General features: G+C 47.4%; 1 long non-coding RNA gene and 1 pseudogene across 1 annotated transcript; both read right to left on the minus strand.

Moving 5' to 3' along the window:
- Positions 1–1,360: 1,360 nt before the first annotated feature.
- LOC121150538 lies at positions 1,361–2,472 on the minus strand (annotated as a pseudogene).
- A 9,241-nt stretch (positions 2,473–11,713) lies between these two features.
- LOC121150539 lies at positions 11,714–17,417 on the minus strand. The gene is made up of 3 exons (XR_005882986.1): positions 17,406–17,417; positions 17,112–17,116; positions 11,714–11,820 (listed from the first exon to the last, which is right to left on the minus strand). It is a non-coding gene; the product is annotated as an uncharacterized LOC121150539 (long non-coding RNA).
- Between the last annotated feature and the right edge of the window lie 1,693 nt (positions 17,418–19,110).

Raw genomic sequence — 19,110 nt, forward strand, 5'->3', positions numbered from 1 at the left:
GCTGCCAGAGGTCTTTGATAAAGACTGTTCATATATCAAGAAATCTTCATGTTGATTTCCATACTAATGGGACTAATTTTTGGTTATCTTTTCTCAAATACTCACCAGCATTTTCATTCTACCCAATAAATTAAGCCTAAGAGGAAAAAAAATCCAAATACTTTCATTCCTTTGGGAAAATTAATAATAGGACAGTATAAGCTCACAATATATACTTATAAATGTTAATTAAAATGAATAAAACCAAGCAATCTAATGTTTTAATCAAGTCAGGTTAGAGATTTCAAATTGAAATAATTAAGTTAGAGTCATAATTAATTTGATTTTTATGGAGTTAACAGTTTTTAATTGAATATATTAATTTATTTTAAATTGGAATTAATACATAAAATATAATGGACACATTTTATTTGATGTATATACTCACGTGCACACACACACACATAGTTACAAATGTTTTCTTTGTTAAGTTATTCCCTTAACATAACACAGTTCTCTTTCTCTTCCAGAGTGAAAATCCCGGTATAAATACTCAAAGAAGGAAATAAAACAATAAAAATGTAGCAGTAGAAGCAAAAAATAAATAAATAAATAAATAAATAAATAATTGTATAGTACTTGCCGAATTCATTCTTTCAGTTGAAAATGATAGTTTTTAGCAAAAATAATCAGTCAAAATTACAGTTCTTGATATTCAATTCAAACAACCCTCAGTAAAACAAACAGCTCAGCTTTACCTAACAAAACACTTTAAGGGAACACTTGGTCTCCCAGAACTGGGGTACCTGCCAAGGCAATTCATCAATACCACGAACAACAGAACAATTTTCAAACTAATTTCAGAAGACATAATACAACCAGACTTCTCAAACCACTAGCCATCGCCATAAAATCACTTTAATCATTTATTGCCCAACCCTCCCTCCCCCTCCAATAAAAGCCTTAGTTAAGCTTTTGATTCGTTATTCTGTTCCCAGAGCCTCCCAGTCCAAGACCCAACCACCAGGAACACACAGGACCACACAGCCCCATGCGATGCTATATTTACCCCCACACCACCACTAACCAAGACACTTGTTACTTTTAGAAGCCACAATGTTACAAAAATATTTCCACTTGAGATGGATATAATAGAGAGAACAATTGTTCAGTGAGTTTTCAGCAGTAGGAAGAAAAAAAACAGAACCAAAAATGGCCAGTGTCACTTACTCCCTGCGTTTAAAAAACAACAACAAAAAAAAAAGTCGGCCTTTCCCACTAACTCCCTTGTCTGCTCACCCAAAGCCACAGTAATATGAAACACAGGCCAAAGAGTTTGGTGGAGCTCTGTATATGCCAGCACCCTGGTTTCATGGAGCCCTCACAGCCCAATGCCTTCCAAGTCGCAAGGGAGGGAGGCCTGCACTGCCTGGGGGCTCTGACAGTGGAGGAACTGGACGCAGAAGCAGTCCCCGAGCTCCCTGTTAAACAGGAAGCACATGATGGTGTTGATGCCAGCCTGCATGAAGGTGAGACACACTGAGGCGGACAGGTAGGCCTGGGGCATGGTGCTGGGCCGCACCAGCATCCGCAGGTAGCTGGCCAGGATGTAGGGGTCCCAGAGCAGCAGGACGAGCAGTGTTGTGTCACAGAGCATCCTGCACAGTCTCTTCTCCATCTTAAAGTCCTCCAGTAGGAGCAGGCAGCACGACCTTGCCAGACCCTGCAGCCCAGATGCCAGTGAATGTGGTTAGCATAGGTCCATGCCAAAGCCCGCTAGCCAATTGGCGGCTGCATGGCCAGCAGCACCGTGAAAGGTCCAGTCATGGCTGATGGTGGCTTCTAGGCTCGCTGGCTTCATCTTGCAGTGATCATGGATGAAGAAGAGCAGGTAGATTTAGACAAGGTTTGTAACACCCACCACCAAGGCTAGCAGCAGCAGGAGGCTGCGCACGTGAGGGGTGAGGTCAAGCTGTTGCTCCAGGACACATGGCACATCCCAGTCTTTACCACCGTCATCCAGCACAGGTGGGAAGGCCACGGCCAGTGCCAGCATCCAGGTGGATCACACCATCATGGTGGTGCATGGCTAGCTGGCCAGGCATTCAGCAGAGAAGCCGTGGTGTGCCATGGCCAGGTAGCAAGTGACACTCAAGCAAAGGAGCAGGAAGGCAGCTTGAAAGTAGAAGAGTGTGGCCAGGAAGGTGAACAGCTGGCAGTCCAGTGTGCCCAGCAGCACCCCTATGGGGGCCTCTGCCCAACCAAGAGCCAGCACAACTGCTTGGAGGCAGATGAGTGCACACAGCCCTTTGGCCAGGCACAGCTGGAATAGCACGCAGTATGGGGCATGGTGCTGGGCGTGCTCCCACAGAAGGAGCAGCACAAACATGTTTTGGCAAGCCTCACGCAGAGTAGAAGGCCTAGCGAGGCCAGCTTGAGGCCCAGAGCAGCCACCTCGCCGCCACTGCTGACCAGTTTGCTTATGCTCCCCATCATGGCAACTACCAACAGGCGCTCTGCCCTGGGATTAACCCCCCTGCCTTAGCTCTCTCTGACGACCCCCTCTAGTGCTCCTGTGCTGCTGCTGCTGCTGCTGCCTCAGTACCAGCCCTGAGCCAGCTCAAAGGGCCTTGGGGGCTCACCAGGTGCTCTCCCAGCCCCTCCCTGGCCTCCTAAGCCCCAACCGCCAGGCCACTGCCATATCAGGAATGGTGCGCACAAGCCTGTGGCCACCCCCCTGAGCCCCAGGCACCCAGTACTTCATTGAGGACAGGACGTTCTCCTCCAATGCCGCCAAGCCCCCTCCCCTCTGCTGGAGTGCACAGAGTGGTTGCCCAACACCATATGATTCTTACCCTTCTTTCTTCACTTTAGAACCTTTTTTTTTTTCACGATTTGCTTATTCTTATTTCAAACTTAGATGTACAGAGAGGAAGAAAGAGAGTAATATCTTGACTCCCTAAGTGACCGCAATGGTGGGAGCTGAGCAGATCCAAAGCTAGGAACCCATATCCTCTTCCAATACTCCCACACAGGTACAGGGTCCCAAAGCTTTAGGCCATCTTCCACTGCTTTCCTAGGCCATAACCAGGGAGCTGGATGGGAAGTGGAGCTGCCAGGATTGAAACTGGTGCCCATATGGGATCCTGGCACGTGCAAGGCAAGGACTCTAGCTGCTAGGCCAACATGCCAGGCACAGAATTAAATATGCCTTCAATCAAGTTTTTGATTTGCACATGGTCCGAATTTGCCTTCCTATAGCAATATCCATTTCAGGCCACTCTCCATTCAATCCTTCTAGTAGATACATCCAAAAGCCTAAAGAAAGGCTTTGGCATTCCTCTTTGTCACTCAGATAAACTAAATGAGTGAGTAACTATATTTTATAATTTTAAAAACATATTTATATTTTTATAATTTTATACAAATTTGCATAAGTTATGCTATTTTAAGTTTTTTGGTTGTTCCAAGATTCTAAGCGTTATGAAAACTATAAAAGCTCTAACTATAAAAGCTCTAATGAATATGGCTTGAAATATATGTTTTTACACAGGCAAGATCTCCATTGAAGCATTCACATACTGCAACATTTATGTGAAGGAAGCAGATGATTCTCATTGTTGACCATTGTTCATTTTCAGTACAGCGTATTTTTGGAAAGATGACTATAGATATTAGTTTAATCTTAGTATAAATGATCTCCATATTACAATCATTTGTCCCGGTATCCTCTCTTATATAATTTTGAAAGGGGATTGTTTTTTTTTCCCCTTGGAAAAATGATGCCACCATATAATTCATGAGCCCGTGATGAATTTGACTAGAAAAAAGAGATTATTTGGAATGAACCAAACTGAAGTAAGAAAAAACACCAAAACACATGGGATATAGCCAAAACAGCAAACAATCAAAAAAACAGTATGGATTGGACTATTGGAGTTACACTTTCCATGTTGATTTCCTTATATAATAGAGAATATATGGTATTTGTTCTTTTGTGATTGACTCATTTCACTGAGCGTAATGGTCTCTAGTTGGGACAAACTGGTGATAAATATAATAATTCCATTCTTCTTAATAGCTGAAAAATATTTCATGGAGTAGATGTTCCAGTTTCTTTAACCAATCTCCCTTGGATGCTCATCTGGATTGTTTCCATGTCTTTGCTATTATAGATTGTGCTGCTGCAAATATAGGATTATAAATCCCCTTGTCACATGCAGATTTCACTTCTATTGGGTGTAGTCCTAGGAGCAGGATACCTGGGTCATATGGCAGGATTAACCAGTCATATTTATTAATGGGAAGCTATAATTAGATGCCTAGTAGAAAAAACTTCCAGCGGCCACTTGGCTGCTGGTGGGTGCCAAGACAGAATCTTCTCACAGGACAGTGGAGCACAGAAAAGGCTCCAGCCCCCATTTCTGTCCCTCAGGCATGAGTTCAGGTGTCTGCCTCCTCCATTGATGATGTGGGTGGGACAGAGGCAGATCCAAGGTGTCTGTGTGTGTTCCCCTGGCTGGGTTGTTTGGCTAGAGCATGGTTGCAGGGGCTACCTTCTCAATCCTCATTTTACGGTACAAGCAAGACCTGTCAATGACAGAGTCAGCCTGGCATGCCTTGTTTGCCCATGGCTGATGGTGATGTCGGGGTCTCATCAGGGTTTATTTGGCCTGCCCACAGCAGCAAGGTTCTTGACCATTTTATAACTTGGCATCATACTCGGTGTTGGTTTTGTGAGCCCCTGGCTTGGGGGTTCTGGCAATGTTGTGATGCCTGGCCAACATACGTGGACTCACCTGTAAGAATATGTCCATGTTAGACTACCTGAAAAAAAAAGCAAAAATCATGCTTCAATGCTATAAACTGCTAAATACTAAAATTAGCATAGACATCAGACAGCTGAATAGTAATGTATAGCCATTTTAAGGTGTATAAAACCCAGTTGCGTATAAACCAATAATTGAGATGTCAATGAAGAAGTCACAGGATGTGGTTCAGAACTTGCATTCTTTTTTCTTTTTTTTTATATTTTAAAATATTGGTTACTCAATACCATGTTAATTAGTTCCCTAATGTTATAGATTGTTACTGATGTTATGTCAGGGCTTTTACTTGATTGGGATGATGCTTTGCCACTTCTACCTTCAGACCAGAGATGGTCTCCCCAAGAAATCATTGAACTTATCTGGACAATAAGATGCTGCACTTTATGCTTGGCAAATGCTTGCAAAGAAAGAATCTTGACTGGATTTGAACTGTGGTAATGCAACAAGGTGGAGGAATTCACTATAAGGGGAGGGTTTGGGGAGGGGTGGGGGGAATCCCTGTGCCTATAAAATTATGTCACATAATGCAATGTAATCAATAAAAAAAAAATGTCCATGACCTACTTAATGAAAATGGGGGAGCAGGGGACACAGATCCTGTCGTAAAAGGAGAATATAGCATCACATTTGGTGCTGTAGCAGAAGAAAGAATAGAACAAACTGGACAACCATCCCAAATAAATGATGACAGCAACAAATCTCAGGGATTGGAGCCTGTGAATATTGGAAAGGTGACATGCTTGGATTGGTGAAGTCGGCAGCATTTCAGAACTATCCACAATATGTACACGTTGAGACCCAGCAGTGATATGAGGTGGTGGTTCCTCATCTCTAGGTACTGGGACATGTGGGAAGTCTTGTACAGCATCCCACTTTTCTCTACCCTTCCCCCAGGAACAACAAGAAGAAATAGCAAACTTGGAAGCAATGAATTCACATAATTTTCCCTAAATCTTGGTCCTTCCCACCCTGATCAACCATGTAATCATTATTAAAATTAAACTTTGTAAAAAATTAAAAAGAACTGAATCAGACACTATAATCATTTGAGGAGTGAAACAGTCCATAAATCTCTCCATCTATTCTCTCCGTCACTCTGCCTTTGAGATAGATCAATAAAATCACAGGAACAGTGCAACTGAGACTAGATACATGAGTGGCAAATTTCTGTTATGGGCCTGATGGCCATGTGGTAGGCCTCGTGGTGCACACAGCTGCCATATTGTGTTGTTGTGTGAAACTCACCATGGATGGTGAGGGGTGGGCAAGTGTGGCCATGTCCTGATGAAGCCTTCTTCACAGTTTGAGGAGGGCATAACAAATTGGACAACTATCCTAGCCAAACACTGACAACAAATACCTGGGTGAATGGAGACCCTAAGCTTGCTGGACTGTGTCAACCATTGGACCACTAAAATCAGCTGAAGGAAGTTCTCTTTCCCTTTGTTTCCATACCTTTCAAACCAATAAATCTGAAATATCTTCAATAAGCAGAGAAGAGTGCACAGCTGGCCCTGGCACAAACCCTGTGCTTGGTCACTGGAAGCTGTAGGATGAAGTCACAGAGGAAATGGCACCAAGAAGCCATCTTGCAACCACTAACAGAGTAAGGCTGACAAGTCTCTGCATCCAGGCATGCACAGAGACAGCAAATCCTGGGGACATGAAGCAAAATCAGAAGAAACTACACATAGGGAAGCTGGACCTACCCCTTGTAGAGCTTAACTCCAATGGGTGATGCCAGAGATGGAGAAGTTGGGAGGGAAGAAAGCAGCAAGATCCTTGGAAGATTTCAGCCCTGGACCCCAGGGTGGTGGTGGGGTCTGGGAACAGGACCTACCCCTAGGACAAGACAGCCCTTGACTTGACCCAAAACTAGCAGTTGTGGTGGGCATGAATGATGCACAGTGGGCACAAGGTGAGCAGAACTGACTCTGGAGGAACAAGCAGGTGAGTGGGGCCTGCTGCACATACCATGACACTGGCTGAGGCTGTCTGGTCCACCAGCAATTGGCAGAGTGGTGGGTGAACTAGAGGCATGGGGATATTGGCCAATCTGCTTGTGTAAACTCTGGTCACAAAATGGAATCACTGTGGTTCGGGCCTGCGCAAATTTGCTAACCTGTTCTTTATGGTTCCACACAAAATGCTTTGCCAGTTTCCCATTTTTTGAGCCAGTTCATTAAGCTAGCAGGCTCTGCTAGTAGCCCTCAGTTCTAGCAATTAATAGTGTAGAATTTATTCATTCATTGTTACTATAACTGGATCCTGTGGCTACCTGAGCTCACCCATTGCCTCCATGGCAGTCTCCTGTGATTGCTATATCCTACCCATTGTCTACATATCGTCTCATGGGAACCTCCTGTTGCTGCCCAACTTGATTTCCATGACAGTATAAACTACTCTTTCTATAAAACCCATCTATCTCACAGCTCCAGGTTACTTTTATTTTTCAAGGTTACTTTCTAAGGAAAGCAGATTTGACTCCAATTTTATTCCAAAAATTAATCCTATAACATACAACACAATAAAACAGGATTATTAAGAATGTTTCCCTGACAGACATATTGGGTTGTATTTCTCAGGACAGCATGGCAAGTTAACACTGTAAATGTGGACATGAAAACCATCAATAAACAGAAAACACAAGGGCTGCGAATACACTTTGAAGCAACAGTAAAAATAAGAATCAAACCATAGATTAATCAATCAATAAGGCAGAAAGTACACTAAAAAATCCAACACATCTTCCACAAAATGGCAAGAAAACCAGATCAAACAAATGGAAAACAGCAGCCTAAGAATATCATAGAAACAAGGAAGGAAGGAAAGAAGGAAGGAATGAAGGAAGGAAGGAAGGGAGGGAGGGAGGGAGGGAAGAAGGAAAGAAGGAAGGTGCGACTTCTCCTGACCAGGCTCCAGGATTACAATGGAAATGTGGTCATGGAGACAACCAACAGAAAGGTCATGGTCTAAGCAACTCCTGAAAGCAAAAATATAAAAAAAAAAAAAATGAATAAGGCAAAGAACACCTTACATAATCCAAACCCCAAATCAAACAATTCACATGAGTGCTGGATGCAAAGGAGGAAGAATTACACTTTGCAGAGTGACACAGCGGCACCAAACACAAACACAAAATGCTATTCCATCAAAAACAAAATTTGGGGACACTAGGAAGGGAGACTTACTAAAAGTGACATGCAACAAAAGAAGATGTATCTATGTAAGCATTCTTTACAACAAGCTTGTAAGTAACACTTGTGGCATAATGTTCCAAATGGGGGGAGAGTAAGAAGAGAAGTTGCAAAGAAGGGTGTGGCGGACCATTGTGGAAGTTTGACACTCATAGGATTGTAAACCAGCTGCCATAGGTTGTGTCAAGCTCCAGATCACAGGATGATCACAGGCTTGTGGATGGGTGATTTGGACCAAGAAGAAGGTGACAGAACACCAACTTTGATGGGCCAGAAAAAAGTCAAAGGTCCAAGCTCCTAACCTGAGCTCTGGCCTCAGCCCTCACTCTTGCTTCACTCACATAACCCCATGTGACTTCCTGGTGACAGGGAATATTCTGATTGGCTGCATCTCTTTGACCTCACAGGGCTGTGTGGCCATGCAACCTGTCCAATCAGCAGCTGCCTGGTCATAACAGCCCAGAATCTGGCAGCCTCAGCATTCTAGGAAAACCATGGTGACACACAGGCTCCTCAGCCTGCTGGAGAAAGCAGGTGAGTGGCTCAAGCTCTGCTTTCTGTGGTCTTTCTCCCCACAGGCCTTACCAGGGTGGATGTTCAGGCTCCGTGGAAGCCAGCAGATGGTGAGTGTATGGGGTTGGGTGTCTACTGAGTGGGTGTGTGCAAATCTGCTGAAAATGTAGTGAAGCCTAGGGCTTTTTCAACACTTGCTATGAAACCATTTCGCTTTTTCATCAATGACAATATTTGTTTATCTCTAAGGAGCCAAGTTGATCCTAGTTCTCCATTAGAGGTGATGTTTTGAAAAACACATGTCATGGAGAAAAGCCAAGTCAAGTTGATTTCCATACGCAGAGCATCTCACATATCCTATCATTTCTCTCACTTTTCCCTAATAGAATGTAGTTTCATGAAATTGAGTCACCACATTGTATTAGAGGACACTTCAGTTTGATGGTTAGTTTTATTGATGTGTTTGGGTGCAGAGTTAGGGTCAGTGTTATCATTATATCTAGGAATATTGTTGTGGTTAGGCCAAAACCTAGATTTTGGTTGGGGCTAACTTTAGTGTCAGGGTCAAATTCAGGCTTATGATTTAGATTAGCAATGGCTTTAGAATTAGGAAATCATTAGATGTAACCATGCTAGGGCTAATGTTAAGATTAGGGTTAGTAGTAAGTTTACTGTTAGGATTGAGAGTTGAGTTATGGGTAGCCCTATGATTAGGGTTAGGATTACACTTACAAATAGGATTAGGAACAGTCCAAGGTTAGTGTTGTTTTATGAAGTAGCATTGGAATTAGGATTAATGTTAGGGATAGATTAATGTTTGGATTAATGCCAGATGTAGAGTTTATGTTATAGTTCTGGTTCAGATTCAGTTTTCTGTTACTGCTAGATTGAGGGTATTTCCACTGCGTGGCATTAAAATAGATTTAGGGTTACAATTAATGTTAGGATTAAAGCTGTGGCTACATTTAGGATTAAGATGTTTTGTGCTGTTTTTATAATTATGGTTAAGTTATAGTCAGTGCTAGAACTATTATGCTTAGAGACTGAGTAATGTTAGGGTGGGGGCTAATTTTTCTAGGATTAAAGTTAGGTCAAAATCCAGTGTCATGCTTATGATTAAGGTTTTTGCTAACATTGGATTTAGGTTTAGTGTTACAATTAGGGTGATGAGTAGAGTTATCATTAGGGTTAGGTTTAGAAATACAGCTGGGGTAGGTTTATTACCATGGCTAGGCTTCAAATTAGGGTTTGGGTTAGAGCTAGGTTTAGGTTTAGGGTTAGGTTACTGACTAGGTTTTGAGTTGTGTCATAGTTTAAAAGCTAGGTTAGTATTAGAACTGGGGCTAGATTTGGATTAGGATTAGAGTTATCTCAGGGTTAGTTTTTATAATTACAGTTAGGTTTATTCTGAGTAGGATTAGAGTAAGGGCTATGGTTAGTATTAGAATTAAGGCTAGTTCAGGTTGAGTTTAGGATTAGAGCCTAGTTTAGAGCTAGCATTATCCTTCCAGTTTGGCTATAAAAAGTCAAAAGATTGAGTTAGTGTTATAGTCAGGGCTAGGAATAGGCTAAGATGAAGTTTAAGGCTGAGGTCAGATTTAGAATTAGAGTTGGCTCTTGAGTTTATACTTTCTATAGTTACAAACATAATCCTAACTCTCATCTGGCCCTCATGTGAACACTAACCAAATCCATACAGTAACACTAACCTGATTTCTAATTCTAAATCCAGCCCTGATTCTAAATCTAGTCCTACCCCTTATCCTAACCTTAATCCTATAATACACTGTAGGCCTATTGTAGTTCTCATACCATCACTATCCCAAATTTTAATTGAAACCCTAATCCTCATAATAATCATGCCATAACTCAAACCCTAACCCTACCCTAAACCTAAACATAGTCCTAACTCTTACCATAGCTCTAAGCCTAATCCTAAATGAACCTTAGAACATAGCCTTCATCCTGTCCTAACCCTGACACTTGCCCTATCATTTACCTTAGCTCTTACCCTAACTGTCACACTGACTAATACCAACTCTGGTCCTAGCCCTAACTAATCCTAGCTCTAAATCCTTGCACTAACCTTTGCCTTAGTCCTAATGCTACTCTGTCTCTAACTATAACCATTGAGCTATCCCTAACATTAATCATAACATGATTAATCATAACACCAATCATAGCCATAGTCCTAACCCTAATTCTAGGCTTCATCCTAACACAAACCTGAGCCAACCCTAACCCAACCCTAAGAGTAATACCAAATCACAGACCTAACACTAACCTTAACCATAAATCTAATATCAATGATCACTCTAGTTTTAACTCTAATTCTAACTTTAATCTCAGCCTTAGCACTTGCCTTAACCCCAGCCCTAATGCTAACACTAATGTTAATTCTAGTGCCAACTGTAGCACTGGCCAAAAGTTTAATACTAACACATACATAACACTGCAATTTACCCTAACCCTAACTGCAATCCTAACTCTAATGTCAGTAAAATTTCTAGCCTTAATTTTATGCTAATTCTAACTTGCTGTAAAACTAGCCCTAATTCTAATCTTAACCCTAATGTTAATACCTATCAGATTTACACTTTGTCTTAACCCTATCACAAATAATAGACCTGTTCCTTGTCCATCTACACTATTAGCACTCACCCTAATCCTAGCCAAATCCTAATCCCATTTTTAAAAAAATGTAACTGAAATATGAGCATTAAAGCTAAACATAATACCAACCACAGCCATCACCCCAACTCTAACCCCAGACCTAAACACAACACTAAAGTTTCCATTAATCCTGAACCTAGTACTAAACCTAAAACAAACCCTACCCCTAAGGCCAACCCTGTCTATAACTCTAAGCCAAGCTCTCTACTTTACCTAACAAACCCCTAGACCTAATAATGACCCTATTCTACTACTAAGAGCATCCCTAGCTCAAACACAAATCAAACTCCCAAAGCTAACCATAACTCATGCAATAATCATAGTCATAGACATGTGTGTATGTGTGTGTGTGTGTGTGTGTGTGTGTGTCCCTTCAAACACAGGTCGCTAAATCATTCTTCCCCATCCCTGGCCCCAGCCTCAGCCACCCGTTTTGTCTGGGTTACTTTTCTAGCCAGGGCCTCAGCACACCTGAGCATCTTGGTGGTGTGCTGTTGGGCTGATTAGCGTGCAGACCGGGCAGGAAGGAGCTGCAGGCAGTATTGTACTGCCCCAGGTGTAGCCAGCAGAGGCAGGTCATCACTCAATGCTGAGCCCAGCTTCCTGTGGTGGACCGGGTGTTCCTTTCTCTCTAAAGAAATGGGGAAAATAAATGCATGAGTCAATGAGGCAGTCAAAATATTAAATTTAAACAGTTTTTAGAAAGATTTCCCAAGAACACAGAAAGAAAGCAAAAAGAAGGAGGAAGAAAGAAGAAAAAAAGTAAAAACTAAAAGGAAAAAAAAGCTTCCCAATGAAACTGTTGGTCAAATGTAGACAATGGGATGCTGGACTGTGTGACGTTGTACCAGCAATGTTGAATTACACTTAAAGAAGAGTACCAGCAATGTTGAATTACACTTAAAGAAGAGACTGTTGAAATTATTATACCAGTGTATTAAATGGGAGAAAATCTGTCGGGATTGAGAGTTTGGAGGGAAATCCCAGTCTATACTAAATTGGAACACATAACTCAAAAATTCAAAAAAAAAAAAAACGTGGAGGAGACATAGAAAGGAGGCGGAAGATGGAAGAGAAGGGGGAGAAAGTTTTAGCAAGACTCCCCAAGGACACAGAAAAAAAGCAAGAAAGTCAGTTAAAACTGAACATCTAAACAATAGGAAAAAAAAGGTGGAGAGATGGAAAGCAGGAGGCAGAGAGGGGGAAGTGAATTTTTAGGAAGACTGAGAGGACACAGAAAGCAAACATGTCAACAATGACACCAAGTGGCAACAGCGTGCAAAAATGCCATGGGGCAGCTGGTCCACCACTGCAGATGACCACAAGAATGGACCAGCTAAGTGCCACTGAGCAGCTGGTTGACCACCTTACTGGGAAGAGAGAGAGGGAAAGAATCATTGGGACCTTCAACCCACAAGTGTGCCCACCTGGGTAAAGGGACGCATGTGGTGCCAGCACCCCTGCCTCCTCTGAAAGCGCTCCTCCGTCATCCCAGAGGGAGAAGGGCCAGCTGGTGCCCCTCCCACCTGGTGGAGAGGACTGTGGGTGTGTGAGAAGCCTGAACTCCCACCCGGGGAAAATGCCTCCTCGCCCCTCACCCCCACCCCACACTGGCCCTCCCACCGGAGGCCACACACAGGCGCACCACCATCACCACCCCCCCCCCCCCCCCCCCCCGCGCAGGCATGCAAGGGGCAAACGCAAGGGCTTGTGGCCCTGGAGTTTCGCCTGGAGGTGCACGGCTAGCGAGGTGGAAAAAACGAACCAACCAAGGCTCAACCGCCATGCACAGCCAGCAGCACCACAAGCCAGTCCATGGGACGCAGGCCCACAGGCACCTAGACAAACCTTTGTGTCCAGAGCTGATTCAACGGATCTCATGGAGGGAGTTACTCTGCTATTTACAAAATCCTGGCCCAGAAGCAGATCACCCATGGATGGTTTAGCAGCAGGTTCCCCACAAACTTGCCTTCTGTGATGGGCTAGAGGGCTCCCTTTCCTGCCACGCCGTTTCCCAGAAGGAAGGGCTCTCCAAACTGGACCGGTCCCAAGGCATGGCAGCCTGACAATACTGCAGCACCTAAGGAGCCTCCGTTGGCCTCAGATAGCCACCGCCCCCCCTCCTCTGGATGTGCCCCTGCTGGGTGTCGGGATCAGTGCACAGTGCGGAAAGCCTTTCATCCTGGGTCTCAGGCAGAGGAGGAAGTGGCAAGCCACACCGGGAAAACAGAGCAAGAGATTCCACTCCCAATAACCCACCGTGTGTGTCGCACAAACGACCTCCCCAAGGGCAGAGGGGGAAGGACGCAAGGAGGGGGCAGAGACTAGGAATACATGGCAGGAACAGTGAGGCAGGCACCAGACTGTGGCCGGAGGGCCTGCGCTGCTACCGGACACAAGGCTTGCTTCCCAACCAACCCCAGGAGTTCCCCCCCCCACTTCCTCCTCAGCATGCCTGGTGAACCCACCTCTCCTTGCACTCATGCCTCTTTTCTCCTTGGCACACTCAACAACGCCTCTCCTGGACAAACTGTAGCACTGTGGAGCCAGGAAAGACAGGAGAGTGGAGCCCACATCCGGTCTGCACTTAAGGGGAAAGCACCCCCCAGAGGGGTCCTGCGAACACACATCCCAGCAGTGTGACCCGGGGGCAGGAAGGACAGAGACCAACCCCCACTCTGAGGGCAACTGATCCTCAAGCCAAGCCCAGACAGGCAGCCAGGCATAGCCCCTGGAGGAAGCCAGGGCTGCAAGTGCATTCAAAGTCAAGTGATTCTCTGCTGAGTTTTTGCATGTTGCTGCAAGGCATGGCACCTGTCTCAACACAGAGACCAGAAGGGGTGCCCCAGGCTAGCCAACAGACTTGGAAAGACACCACACAATGGCATGATCCATGGGGTTGGACACTCAGATGGACCCCACAGGCACTGGGGGCTTCTATCTCCACAACCTCACTCAACCCCAACCCACCCTTCCAAGCACTGTACAGGGGCGTGATACCTCAGCTCTTTGCCCCCATGGGTTGGCCTGAGTCACCACTACGAGACCAACACCAGGAGAGGGGAGGCACACACCCCTGGATGGATGAATGGGGTAGAGGGAGGCAGGCAAGGTGGAGGGAGGAAGGATAGCATAGGTCAAGGGAGCAGAGCCAGAAGGGGCAGGATGGCCAGCCAGTCTGACCCTCCAGTCTTGACCCCCTAATGGGCCCACAACTCTGACCCAGAAGTGAATGGGCATAAAACTCAGGGGTCTTTAGACCTCCACACACTGGGACACACTAGGTACCTGGAGCGAGAAAGCCAGAGAGGACAGGATGTGTGGCCAAGGACAGAATAGGGAGGAGTGTGGCTGCCACAGGCCTGCACAGCAAGGGTGGAATGGCAAGGCAAGGCGCGGCAGGGATTGAGATGGGGCTGGCCACACGGGGGGCTGAGACTGCCAGAACCTCTACGGCTCAGGCACAATGCCTCTGGACCACCGTAGGGCCTAGGGTTTCAAGACAGACACACCAGAGTCAAGAGAGGCACAGTACACAGCCCAGACACCACCACCCCCAACACCTCAGCAAGCCAGGCCCACCAGTCACAGCCCTGTACAACACAGCACCACAAGCATGGCCCATAGCTGCCCACTCCCCTTGATGCACGAAACATGGCCCCCCGCCTTCCTATTCTTGGTAAGGTAAAGATGAGACACTGGAGGGGCAGGGAGGAGAGAGAAGAACACACGTGGCTGAGGTCGGGGAAGGGAAAAGGGGAGCGAGGAATGCACAAAGACTGGCCGGCCAGCCACAGAGCTGGTCCGCGTAGCGTAACCCTAACCACAAGGCATGGTGGGGAAATCTCCCCTCCAGAAACACAGCACCACTGAAGAAACACCATGAAGCGGAGGGTCCACGCCACTCCGAGGTGAAGACAGAGCAACCGCCATCACTGACGCAGCACAGTGTACCACCCCGATGTCCCCAGCATGATCCCCAGGCCCACTGGAACCGAAAGACAGTTCACCTAGAGAGACAGCTCCTTTCTCCCGGCACCAAACCCACAGGACAATCCTCCCCATCTTGGCCGGCCCACAACAGGAAAGCACATGCATGGAGGAAAAGGGGGTGACAAGGCCCAGGCCTACAACACCCCCACACACAACGGGCACAGAGCGATGCCAAGCTGTCCATACAACCTCACAACAGAAACAGGCCAGAGCCTCAGGAAAAGCCCAAACGTGGGAACCACACGGAGTCTGGAAGGAGGAGGGAAGGAGGAAGAGCAGCAGATACCAACCGCCCTTGCCAGCCCCACGGCCTCGCCAACCTCAACCCTCACGCACACCACTTAAAAATAATCAACCCACGGCACCACCACCGACCACCGCTGCCTGACAGGGCAAGGTATGTGACTCAGAAGGGGCCAGAGTGTCCTCCCAACAGACGCAACAAGACCCAGGTAGAACAATGGGGTGGCAGAGACCTGGGAACAGGAGGTGGAGAGGCATGGGAAAAGAGGGCCTCCTCAACACAGACTGCCAACCTGAATGGCGGCCAGGTATCACACCAGTCCCCACACCAGGCAGGATCTCACTGCCAGCACCCTCAGAGCATAAGGGCAGTCCTGCATGGGGGAGGGGGAGACACCAGACACAACCACACAGCTGGGACATTGCAATTCATCCACCCCTCTCATGCACACACCTCTGCAACGAAGGGGAAAACTCCAGCTCCACACAGCACAGGCCACCTGTCACAGCCAACCGACCCCCAGCCCTGACAAATGCTCCCAACACGAGGCCACAGCTTGAGGTGAGGGGGTACCTGTGGGGATGACAGCATTGGGCCATGAGGGAGAGGCACCAGAGCATGAAGCAGAACAACAAGAGAATGCATCTCGGGCCAATGAAAGCAGGGTCCACCCAGAAAAAGGATATGGGATGCCACCACCACACACACACGAGGGTGGTCCCATAACACCTGGGACACCGGAACTCACCTCCAGCACACCACACACTCCCTGACATGCACCTGAGGCTCCTCCACTGGGACACCACCAAGGCCCACAAACTAGTCACCTCCTGACCTCCATTCACCAACATCCATTTCCCCACTCCAGAGGCCACAACCTCGTGAGAACACTCCCAAGACCAATACGGCCAAGTGGAGACCCAACAGGCCCAAACCTGAGGTGCTACCACCACCCTTCATCACCAGTGATGCCTGGCCAATGGCCATAGCAGCCCAGGGCATGAAGCAGGCAGAGAACCACCCTGCACCAGGGCCACAGGAGCAGCATGGAACAAGCCCTAGACACCCCAGATCCCCAGGCAGCACACAGAAGGCATCAGACCAGAGACACATTCACATGGGCTCATGCAAGTGACCACAGGGCCCCTCTCCATCAGATCTGTAGACACCAGGACACTCAGTCCAGTGGGACCCTCCCCAACACAGAGGGGGAGGCACAGGCTGTGGCAAGGAAGAGGCACAAGAGACAGCATCCAGCCCCCAGCAGCAAGGGGCCAGAAGAGTCCAGACATAACCCCATGCAGCCCACCAGAGGGGTGGGCAGAGGGCACAAGCGAACATTACCACCTAATGCACAACCCAAGCCATCCACGTTGTCAGCAGTGTGGCAAAAGACACACACAGGAGGAAGGAGAAACAGCAGAAGGTGGGCAATATGGCACATCCCTCGGATCACTAGACCTCCCCCACCGACCTCACCATGCACTTCTCACCAGGCCGACAGGGGAACACCCAGCCTAGGGGTCAAGTCTGAAGATGGTGGAGGGGTCTGCAGCAGAGGTAAGGAAGCCACCCTGCCCCCACGGACACACAGGGACACAAAGCCAGGCAAAGCACAGGCATCAGCAGCCTCCCTTCCCCAAAAGGCGAGGTGCTACACCCATACCTCCTCCTCCTTACCACCTCGACTTTACAGAGACTCCACTGAGCAGGCAGCACACACCAGCAGGCTGCGGTGGCACACCAGGGAAAGGACACTGGGGGAGCAAAGGAGCGACACCACCATTCGGTTTCAGGCACACGAAAGATGAACAAAGAAGACTGCCGCAGGAGAACCACACAGAGTCCAACAGACCCAGACTCTGGCAGACAAGTGCCCCACACCACCATGGGAGGGGCTGGCCCACGCACCTCCAATGCAGCAGAAGGCAGAGAAAGCAGAGATCATGATGGATTCCACACCCTGGCCTTTCCCACCACACCGAGGCAGGGGAAAAAGGAACCCACAAGACAGAACAAGCAGCTCAGTCTCACAGTTCTGAGGGGGTACTGTCGGCCACCGCTACGGAATGGACAGCTTGCAGCAGAGAGCAAACATGAGTATAGGACCCAGTGCCAGGCCTCACCCCTGCTACTCTCAGGACAATCCATTGGCCAGAGATGGCAGCACAATCTCAGGGCTAAACTGGGACATTCAGCAAAGCTGCTGCACGAACCCAGGCAGGCAGGCAGGTCACCGAATGGGCAAGGGAGACAGTGCAGCACCAGGCCGCCAGCAGCCCATTATGCTTCCCCTGCTCCCCAGATGCACATCCAGGGGTCCAGCTCTTCTAGTAATAGTCTCCAGGAGACTATATGTCAGCATCTTCCTGCAGGTTCAGAATGGCAACTGCAGGTGAAGAAATGTCCTTCCAGGGGACAATGGGAACACAGCCGCCCTCAGATAAGGGGCCCAGTCACAAATCCCCAGAAACACACCCATCTGTGACAGGGCATGCTCCTGTGGCCACCTGGTTGGCCCCAGGAGTGTGAAAAACAAACACATTTGATGGTTCCCCAATGGGGGGCGGCAAGAAGGAATGATTTCCACAGGTTCATTAAGCAGCGACAGGAATTGCCAAGCCTTACACTATGGTCAACAGCCCCATCTGGTCCTCTAATATGGTGGCAGTGATAAGGAGTGTGCTGGTCAACCCCATGCACTCTAGAGGTACTCAAGCCTGGTTACATTCAGGAACAAGCTGACTAGTACCTACCCACCCCTGCTGCTGCCTGCCTGCTCACGTGCAAGCCTCCAGGCCCAATCTCCAACCAGCAGCAGGGCAGGGACTCTCCTGCCTGCAGCTTGGGACTTTGTCACACCCTGCACCAAGCTCTCCACCCACTTGCTTCCCTTTGCAGGCTCAGGAGCATTCTACAGCTACAGCAAGGCTGCCACCAGGGGCAGCCCAACAGCCAGCACCAAGGAACAAAGGGACAGCCCACTAGATGCAGCCAGGTGATGAATCCGAGACAGGCAGGGAAATGTGTGTCATTTCCTCCCTCCCCTTGCAGGCTGTTTCTGGATTGCTGCACTTTGGCAAGGGGTGCTGGTGCCGGCCGGCAGGTTGGTCGCCTTGCCTTGCCTTGCCTCTCATTTATAATCAAACGCTGCTGTGACTGTCACTGGTGAAATGTTAACATTCTGTTTCAGTGCATGTAACACCAGATGGCATGGCTCAGCCTCAAGTGCCAGCTCTATGGAGTCAGACCAAAAGTCCTCCCACCTTGTGCCCCAGGTCAGCCCTGGCCATGAACAGTATGTTTTTATGCTTCGTGACTGGGGGAGAGAAGGTCCATGTCCTGGATGCTCCACTTCTGATCAAACTCTCTGCTTATGGTTTGGATTGGGAGAATAGTGTCGTGGTAGTGAGTGACCACGCATCTGCTGTGACCTGGATAAATCTGACTTATCAGTACATTCTTGGGGGGAGGGGAGAGGAGGTACTTGGTCACCCAAAGGTAAATAAAGAAAGCAGAGAGGAAATAAAAACAATACACTGATATTGACAGAGAGTGAAAAGGAAGAGTCTCCAAAACAGAATGAAGGAAGCAGATGAAAGATCTCTGAATTGGAAGCTATTTCCTATCACCTGGGGAAAAAACAAACAAAAAGCTGGAAGCAGAGCTGGGTGAAGCTAAA

Source organism: Ochotona curzoniae, unplaced genomic scaffold, assembly GCF_017591425.1.
Source record: "Ochotona curzoniae isolate NIBS_2020 unplaced genomic scaffold, NIBS_Ocur_1.0 contig_2192, whole genome shotgun sequence".
In the NCBI taxonomy this organism is placed as follows: domain Eukaryota; kingdom Metazoa; phylum Chordata; class Mammalia; order Lagomorpha; family Ochotonidae; genus Ochotona; species Ochotona curzoniae.